We start from the raw sequence: 9,388 nt of genomic DNA, 5'->3' as shown, positions 1-9,388 counted from the left end.
CTGGTGGGTTAGTTTTTTTTTTTTTTTGAGATGGAGTCTCGCTCTGTTGCCAAGTAGCTAGAATTACAGGTGTGCACCACCACTCCTGGCTAATTTGTTTATTACTTAGTAGAGACGGGGTTTCACCATATTCGCCAGGCTGGTCTCGAATTCCTGACCTTGTGATTTGCCCACCTTGGCCTCCCAAAGTGCTGAAATTATAGGTGTGAACCACTGCACCTGGCCCTCCTGGTGTATTATTAAAAAATAATAAAATAAAATAAAATTGTTGAATAGGAACTGTGTTTTCTATTTTTAGCAATTGCAAGACTTTTTATTACTAAGAATGATCAGAACAATTCTAAGGCCTTGGCCTGATATTTTTCTAGGGGCAGGGGAGAGATACTTCCACTTAGCAAGTCTAAGCAGACGTATCAGAAGCCCTGCTTCCAACACACTGGTTGCATTAATGGGGGACTGGGCTACAGCTGGGAAGACAAGATTCCACTGAGGGAAGTCTGTGACCTCATAGTGGCTGAGACATCCCTGGAACCTGGAGCCCCTCACTAAAAAGATGAAGTCATGGCTGGCTGGACAGCTTGTTCCAAGGAGTCGGCACCCAAAGTCTAGGTGGGAAGTCAGCAACTGCCCATGCCAGGCCTGCGGGAGCTCCAGACCCCATCCCCAGGCTACCAGTGACCACCATGCTGCAGATTCTGTTGTATCTGTCCATTCTCCTCCTCAGCTCTTACTGCTCCACTGTTACTGTGTCTTTCAGGAGTCCATGTGGGTGATGAGCACTTCCTAGGGGCACGATGGGGGCATCTATGGAGCTTGGCAGCAGCATGCTGTTTTAGAAAACAGGTAGATGGGCCGGGGCGCGGTGGCTCACGTCTGTAATCCCAGCACTTTGGGAGGCTGAGGCGGGTGGATCACGAGGTCAGGAGTTCAAGACCAGCCTGGCCAATATGGTAAAACCCCGTCTCTACTAAAAATACAAAAAATTAGCTGGGTGTGGTGGTGCCTGCCTGTAGTCCCAGCTGCTCAGGAGGCTGAGACAGGAAAATCACTTTCCGGGAGGTGGAGGTTGCAGTAAGCCAAGATCGTGCCACTACACTCGAGCCTGAGTGACAGAGCAAGACTCCGTCTAAAAAAAAAAGAAAAGAAAAGAAAACAGGTAGACGGGCCAGGCAAGGTGGCTGAGCACTGTAATCCCAGCACTGCAGGAAACTGAGGCAAGTGGATCTCTTAAGGTCAGGAGTTCGTGATCAGCCTGACCAACATGGTGAAACTCCATCTCTACTGAAAATACAAAAATTAGTCCAGTGTAGTGATGGGCACCTGTAATCCCAGCTACTTGGGAGACTGAGGCAGGAGAATCGCTTGAACCCAGGAGGCAGAGGTTACAGTGAGCCGAGATCGCACCACTTCATTCCAGCCTGGGCAGCAGAGTGAGACTTCATCTCAAAAAATGAAATAAATGAAATAAAACAATAAAAGTAAACTAAATTTAAAAATAAATAAAATAATAAAATTTTAGGCTGGGCGCAGTGGCTCATGCCTGTAATCCCAGCACTTTGGGAGGCTAAGACGGGTGGATCACGCGGTCAAGAGATCAAGACCATTCTGGCCAACATGGTGAAACCCTGTCTCTACTAAAAACACAAAAATTAGCCAGGTGTTTGGCACATGCCTGTAGTCCCAGCTACTTGGGAGGCTGAGGTGGAAGAATCGCTTGAACCCGGGAGGCGGAGGTTGCAGTGAGCAGAGACTGCGCCACTGTTCTCCAGCCTGGCGACAGAGCAAGACTCTGTCTCAATCAATCAATCAATCAATAAAATAAAATAAAATAACAATGATGGAACTTCAGAGACACTTGGGTCCCAATCCCTTCTGCCGCGATCTAGCTCTGTGTCCCATTATTAACCTCAGTTTAATCATCCCAAAAATGAAGCTGTGAGGCAAAGGAGTTCCTACCATTGTTGCCATTGTTCTTGTAACTACAATCCTGATCTTTCCCAGGGCCAAGATTCTCCCCCTCTTTTATCAGAAGTGTGTTCCCTTTCATTCCTCCCGCCAGGGAAATTTGACCAGGTTTGGAGGACGGGGTGGCCGCTGCTGGGCTCTATGCTCACTGGGCTGCTCTTTCCCACACTGGCCGTGGGCATCTGCCTCCCACCCTGTCTCACGCGCTGCTCTCTCTCTGTGTCTGTATTAGAAAGTGATCATCAGCTGCCTGAGACTTGGTCATCAATAGCACAGGGTGGGGAACTGCACAGAGCCCTTCTGTGTTTGGAGGGTCCATCTCCATCCGTGGAAACCCTTGTGCTTTTTTCACATTCAACTTCTGTGAACACTTTCAAGCCTCTGGGGCATCATGAGCTGTCATTTTGTTTGACCTTTCTTGGCTTGACTTAGCAAAAATTAGGCTGTGTGTATCTAGAACTATTTGTTCCCCAGGACAAGGTTAATTACTCAAGGGATGGCTGAGACTCACAGAGCGTGAGCCCTGCGCAGAAAACGTAACATTTCACTAGCCAGGTGAATTGCACAGAAATTAACAACTGAGCATGTGAATACATACAACATTGGGTACGTACAGTGATGGTGATAGCATTTCCAAAGACAGATGGGTTTTTGGAGGTGGTGTGCTTTGGTGGTTTTCTGTTTGTTTGTTTTTGTTCTTTGAGACATGGTCTTGCTCTGTTATTCAGGCTGGAATGCAGTGGCACAATCAGAGCTCACTGCAGCCTCAATCTTCTGGGCTCAAGTGATCCTCCTGCCTGGATCTACAAGCACGTGCCACCACACCTGGCTAATTAAAAAAAACTGTAGAGAGGAGGTCTCACTATGTTGTCCAGGCTGGCCTCCAACTCCTGGGCTCAGCAATCCTCCCACCTCAACCTCCCAAAGTGCTAAGATTGCCAGTGTGCATCATCATGCTTGGACCTTGGTGGGTTTTTCTTTTTTTTTGGAGACGAGGTCTTGCTATGCTTCTCTGGCCTCAAGGGATCCTTCTGCCTCAGCCTCCCCAGTAGCTAGGACTACAGGTGCATGCCACTGTGTCTGGCTCTTGGCGGGTTTTTGAAGTGCTCAAATAGGAGTCCTTCACAGTTGCAACAGAAAGGTTGTTAAGGGTTTAGGGGAGAAAGAGGAAGAAGAGGAAGAGGCGGCAGGGATGGGGAGCGGACCCCTGTGCTGGTTTGTGGACAAGTTAGGAACCGGATGGGGCAGTATTTCCCATCTCATTGCATGGCCTGTAATAGATGATCTTTAAATGTGATACAAAAGAAGAAAGAGAAATGCTCATTGCAGCAACAGGAGAGCACTCGCTTAATTCTGAAATGTAAACAAAATTCCTTGTGTCCCAGTCTGCTCCTGGCTCTTGAGGGGTTTAAAAAAATGAAGAACAACAACAAAAAAAAAACAGGACAATTGAGATTACAGGCTAGGCACAGTGTCTCACGGCTGTAATCTCAGCACTTTGGGAGGCAGAGGCGGGTGGATCATTTGAGGCTGGGAGTTCGAGACCAGTCTGACCAGTATGGTGAAATTCCGTCTCTACTAAAAATACAAAAATTAGTTGGGCATGTTGGTGGGCACCTGTAATCCCAGCTACTTGGGAGGCTGAGGCAGGAGAATCACTTAAACCCAGGAGACAGAGGTTGCAGTGAGCTGAGATAGCACCACTGCACTCCAGCCTGGGCAACAGAGTGAGACTCTGACTCAAAAAAACAGAATAAAACAAAACAAATAAAATTAATGAAATACCAAAAGCAGAACATGAGCACAGGGCCAGGCCTGGGGGCTTGCACTCGTGATCTCAGCTGAAAGTGCGTCAATAGGAAGTGTACGTTGGTGTTGTGGAGCAGGATCTCAAAATCCTTTGTGGGACGTTATGGACTGAATATGAGACCAAGGCAGGAGGGTCATTTGGGACCAGGAGTTGGAGACCAGCCTGGGCAACATAGTACGATCCCATCTCTACGAAAAATTTTTTTAAAAAGTTAGCAGGGCCTGGTGGCATGCACCTGTAGTCCCAGCTACTCAGGAGGCTAAGACAGGAGGATCGCTTGAGTCTGGAAGGTTGAGGCTGCAGTGAACCATAATTGCACCACTGCAATGCAAGTGGATGACAGAACATGACCCTGTTTCAAAAAAACAAAAAAATTGACAGACTTCAGCTGTAAAGTACTGGCCCCAGTGCCCTTGAAGGGCAGGAATGGTGCTTCTGCCCTGTGAATGCCTTCTGACCCCACCACTGCGAGGAGGTGGACACGAGAGTCAGGCAGATGGAAATCAGTTGCATCTTTATCAATGGTGACAGCTGGATGTGACCACCTGTAGGCTCCCTGACACCTGTACCCCCTTCCTTTACCTCTGTTGCACCAGAGAAGAACACACTAGAGAAAACACCTTCTTTCCTTTAAGTAGAGTGTTTTCTGTGTCATCAGCTTGCCCAAGCACCCCTGGCACCTCTGCTTCTCAACCATAGGCTATGATGTGAATGGTGCTCCCATGAGTTGTGCAGTACACGACCTGCACAACTGTATGTGGCAGTCCTGCCTACCCTCAGTGCAAGCAGAATGGAGATGTTCCCCTGGGTCAATGTGGCATATGTCCCTCATTGTAAGCCAAAACCAGAGCGAATGTGAAGTCGGAAGTCCACCCAGAAAGAGAGGCAGAGGGATGGAATTCCAGTTCTGGTGTTTGTTGTCTTGGAGGCCCAGTTTGACCTCTGCCCTTCCCCTCACTAGATTACGCTTGGATTAAAGGCATAAGTGGAGGGACAGAATTGCAGCTCCGTCTGGCCAGGGGGCGCTGCAGGCACTTCTGTGCAGGTGGGGGCCGGCGGAAGCACCGCTCTAAGCCAGAAAACCTATTTTCCAATCCTGTATTTTATTTTTGAAGCATAAATCAGGTTTCTGTCACCAACGCATTGTATCTAAAAGCCCAAGCCTTTTCCTTAACTTGTTCTCAATGACCAGTTATTAAGAAATTCCATTGAGGGTTTGGCGGTTGCATACAGCCTTGTGGGCATTTTGCTTATCCAGGTTGACTTTCCCATCTCTGACACAGGTCTACGCAGTGAGGGATTCCAGCAAACAGGGCAGCAAGATGAGCTCTTGATATACATGTGTTATGACAGCCTTTGTTACAGCATTCAAAGAACAGTCTATTCTCAATGGCTAACCCTTTGTCTGCTGACGTCAAAAACAAAACAAGACTGCAGACACACTCTTGCCAATGCTAGAAGGGATGTATGTTTGAAGAGGATTTTTTTGGTGGTTTTTTTTTTTTTTTTTTTTTTTTTTGCTTGGAGAGGAAGGTGTGTTGACACCAGGCTGGCCATGGTCCAGGATGACCTATTTGCCAGCGGACCCCTGACTGGGCTGTATAACAAAGTGCCATCATCAACTAGGTGGCTTATAATCAACAGAAATTTATTTCTCATAGTTCTGGAGGCTAAAAGTCCGAGATCAAAAGCACCAGTAGATTTGGTAAACCAGGAAGTGGCTAGAACCCACTTCCTGGGTTATAGACTGATGGCTATAGATCTTCCCACTGTGTCCTCAAACGGAAGCTGTTTCACGACGGGTGGGTGAACTCATGGAAGAGATGCTCCTTTATATGAATGCTGGGAAAAGGCGTTAGTAAAGGGACATAATTGCAGCTCCGTCCGGCCAGGGGGCGCTGCAGGCACGTCTGCGCAGGCAGGGGCCGGCGGAAGCGCCGCTCTAGGCTGCAGCCGCGCCCCCCGCTGTATTTCTGCGGGCGCTGAGCGTTGGAGAGTGTTTTGCAGGTGCGGCCTGCGTCCGGCCCTTCGGCACCCCCCAGCCGCGCGGTTACCCCTGGACCCGGCACCATCCGTCCTGGCGCCCCGGATGAGTCACTGAAGGGGCTGCGCCCGAGGCGTGACCTTTCCAGGAACCCCCATCGGCCTCCTAAGGCCTGTGCTGTGTATACCTCCTCCCTGACAAAAGGGGAAACTGAGGCCCCGAGGGAAGTGGGGAGAGCCGGCCGGACGTCAGGCCCAGCCCCTGGTGCAGTGTCCCATCCCCTCCGCCGGGGTGGGCCCCTCGGGATTCGTGTGTCCTCGGGAAAGAGACTGGCGGGTGAGCCGCGCCCTCGGCCGCCGCTGGGCTGAGGCAACCCCATGCGGACGTCCGACCCCCTGGTCCGCGCAGGTTCCCTGCGGGGAGGCCTAGTGCCCCTAGAGAAACGGCTTGGCAACGCTGTGCCCGGGGCCTTGCATGCGGGCTGAGAGGCGCGATTGACCCCACGACTTTCACTCCCCCGACCCCGATCTCCGACCCCTGACGTTGGAAGCCCTCAAAGCCGTTTGTCGGTTGCTTACAGGGTCAGTCATTGTGTCACGCTCTTGGAGCCGTTAACTCATTTTCCCCTCAATAACCTTTAAAAAGTAGGTGTTAAACCTCCATTTTACAGACCAGTTGGCTGAGGTTTAAATGGAGGACGCTCTCAGGGCCCCAGAAGGGCTAATTCCAGGCTCCTTTGCCAGGGCCTTGTACTAAAGCCCCTTCCCCACGCTTTTCTCTGCCTAGGCCTCGTGGGCTGTGCGGCTCTCCCGGAGACAGATGACAGCTCTCCCTTGGATGGCTTTGCTGGTTTCCCACCAGCTGCACCAGCCAGCGCCCCCATCTTCCCTGCAGCACCCTGATCTGCACTCCCTGAGGGGCTCCCACTGTCCGCGGGGTGAGGATGTCCCTGTGTAAGTGCTGCTGCTCATGAGCACCTTATGGGGGGACACTTCAGATTTCCCTTTTGGGGAACCCCAGCAGAGGGCATGGTCATGAATTCCGAGAACTGTCTGGCAAAGCCGGTTGCAGAGGCCAGCCTGGCTAAGTTCTTTCATTCTCCTGAGCTTGGCTTCTGTAAGGTAAGGAAACTGCAAAAGCTCTGTGAGGGGAGAGGCCATGCACGTTTTTTTTGCTTTTGAACCTATGGTGTCTTGCTACCTGCAGATACTCAGTATTTGTGGGAGGAGCTAACAATTTAGGCATTTTTACCAGAAATTAGTCTTCTGTGACTTTCTTGATGGGGCCAGATGAGAGCTTTGTACTGCTTTAAGTGGATAGCACTCAGGTCCTTTGGGCTGGGCGCTTTGGCAACCTCCAGGCAGCTCGCTTTGGCCTCTGTTCCTGGATCACCCTCTGCCATTTTCTGCGCCTGCATGTGTAAGTGATCACAGCTGCCCATGTCCTGGTCATCGATAGTGCAGGCAGAGGAAATGTGGGAAAGGTTGTCCGGTGTTTGGAGGATCCACATTGTCACCTTCGTGTCCCAGGAACTTTCCTACACTCCTGCTTCTCAACGCTGCACACACCTGGGCCTCCGGGGGATTGGGGGCTGCTGTTTGTGTTATGTCATTAAGGCTTTCACTTCCTGCTCCCTGTTGTTGGGAACCAGGCTATGTGTGTTGCTTAAATTCCCCTTGATGACCAGTAGAGTCACTGCTACTCAGCCATGGCACACTCCTGTAAACCTGGTTTTGATCTCCTTTTCTTTTTTTTGAGATGGAGTGTCTCTGTCACCAGGCTGGAGTTCAGTGGCGCAATCTCGACTCACTGCAATCTCCGCCTCCTGGGTTCAAGTGATTCTCCCGCCTCAGCCTCCTGAGTAGCTGGGACTACAGGTGTGCGCCACCATGCCCAGCTAATTTTGTATTTTTAGTAGAGGCGGGGTTTCACCATTTTGGCCAGAATGGTCTCGATCTCTTGACCTCTCGACCTCATGATCCGCCCACCCCAGCCTCCCAAAGTGCTGTGATTACAGGTGTGAGCCACCGCGCCTGGCTGGATCTCCTTTTCCATCTTTTGCTGATTAACTACACGTTGGTCAGTGTTGGCCACCCTGCCATAGACCATCCAATGTCTTCCTCTGTAGAGTTAACTGTTTTCTCTTTTATGAGGAAATAGTGTGTTTGCTCAGGAATGTTTACCGTCTGGTAACTACTGTGCCAAGCCCTTCCCTGTCGCCTGCCATCCCTGAGCAGGTCAAGCTGGGTGCTCATTCATGGCATCTTACCTGTTGCAGATAATCCACTGTGTGCAGAGGCATCATGGGAGTTGCCATGTCGCAAACATGCTAGACCTCAGTGTCCTTGAGGTAAGATCTCTGGTTCATTCTCTGGAATGTTGGTTCCTTCTATTTAGTACAGTCCTGTATATGTTCCCAGGGGCTTTGGGGTTGATGTAGGGTAGCTAAGAGGTGAGATGAGAATGGCACTGTGGGTCTCCAGATCCGCTGTCCACCCAGCCAACCCAGATCACCTCTGGCCCTTCATGTGCTTTAGGGCTTGCTACTCTGGAGAAACCTCCAGAGTCTCACTTTGGTAATAAGAGGTCTCTGCTCTTCCTCTCTGGGCAGCAGGATGTTGTAATGGAAAATGAATGGACCTAGGCATCAGAGCCTCTGGTCCCCTGGCTTTGAATCCCCTTCTGCCACTACCCAATCAAGGACTGATTCAGAACCTTATTTTCTTCATTTGGAAAATAATGTCTTTTTTTTATTATGATTTGAGACAAGGTCTTGCTCTGTCTTGCAGGCTGGAGTGCAGTGGCACGATCTCGGCTCACTGCAACCACCACCTCCCAGGTTTAAGCAATTCTCCTGCCTCAGCCTCCCAAGTAGCTGGGGCTACAGGCGCATGCCACCACACCTGGCTAATTTTTTTTTTTATTGTTTGTAGAGACAGGGTTTCACCATGTTAGCCAGGATGGCCTCCATCTCCTGACCTTGTGATCCACCTGCCTCAGCCTCCCAAAGTGCTGGGATTACAGGGATGAGCCACCACATCTGGCCAGAAAATAACGTTCTAATAGAGGTGACTTTTGTGGTACTTGAGACCACATGATTCCTATCATTACCAACTAGTATTTTCCCATGGTTTTTGCCCCATGTAACTTCTCTTTGATTCCTCCTGGCAGGGAGGTTCTATGGGGCTTTTGCAGGCAAGCAGGGCCACTTTTGGGGTCCTGTGCGTGGCTGGGTTGTTTTCCTGGACTGGACGTAGTCCACAGGCTGCTGGCATCCGTTTCTCCTCGTGGATCTCTCTCTGGCCTTGTGTACACCTGCATTCAAAAATGATCACGGGCTGCCTGTGCTCTGGTCATCGATAATGCAGGGAGAGGAATTGGTGAAAGCCGTTTCCCGTGTTTGGAGGGTTTACACCTGTCCCTTTCAAATGCTGGCGCTTTCACACACTCCTTCTCTCAGGCTAACGCCTTCTGGTCTCAGGAGCATTGCAGGCTGCTGTGTGAGTGAGCGATGGGAGACGCTTTAGTGTGGCTTTTGTCAGCTTAGCCTCCTGTTATCAGAGAGCAGTCTCTGTCACTGTCAAGGTTTAGGTACTAGATGGTGGAAAGACCCAGAGTGAATTATTTTT

The 9,388-nt window shown here is 50.3% G+C and overlaps 1 long non-coding RNA gene and 3 other non-coding genes across 7 annotated transcripts in view; all 4 read left to right on the top strand.

Annotated features, from left to right (window-relative positions):
- Positions 1-2,186: 2,186 nt before the first annotated feature.
- Positions 2,187-2,318, top strand: LOC119469287. Its single transcript, XR_005198093.1, has one exon. It is a non-coding gene; the product is annotated as a small nucleolar RNA SNORA71 (small nucleolar RNA).
- A 3,406-nt stretch (positions 2,319-5,724) lies between these two features.
- The window catches only part of LOC108291636, a 5,577-nt gene continuing 1,913 nt past the window's right edge, over positions 5,725-9,388 (top strand). Inside the window, exons 1-3 of one of the 4 annotated variants that reach the window (XR_001819981.1) lie at positions 5,725-6,095; positions 6,546-6,712; positions 8,038-8,109. This is a non-coding gene — a long non-coding RNA (uncharacterized LOC108291636). The other 3 variants (XR_005197333.1, XR_001819977.2, XR_005197329.1) reach the window with 3 other exon arrangements.
- On the top strand, positions 7,169-7,301 carry LOC119469389. Its single transcript, XR_005198177.1, has one exon. It is a non-coding gene; the product is annotated as a small nucleolar RNA SNORA71 (small nucleolar RNA).
- On the top strand, positions 9,073-9,206 carry LOC119469385. Its single transcript, XR_005198176.1, has one exon. It is a non-coding gene; the product is annotated as a small nucleolar RNA SNORA71 (small nucleolar RNA).

The sequence above is a fragment of the Cebus imitator genome, unplaced genomic scaffold (genome assembly GCF_001604975.1).
Source record: "Cebus imitator isolate Cc_AM_T3 unplaced genomic scaffold, Cebus_imitator-1.0 Scaffold18, whole genome shotgun sequence".
In the NCBI taxonomy this organism is placed as follows: domain Eukaryota; kingdom Metazoa; phylum Chordata; class Mammalia; order Primates; family Cebidae; genus Cebus; species Cebus imitator.
The sequence above is the reverse complement of the archived record's forward strand: the minus strand, read 5'-3'. Positions and strand labels throughout refer to the sequence as shown.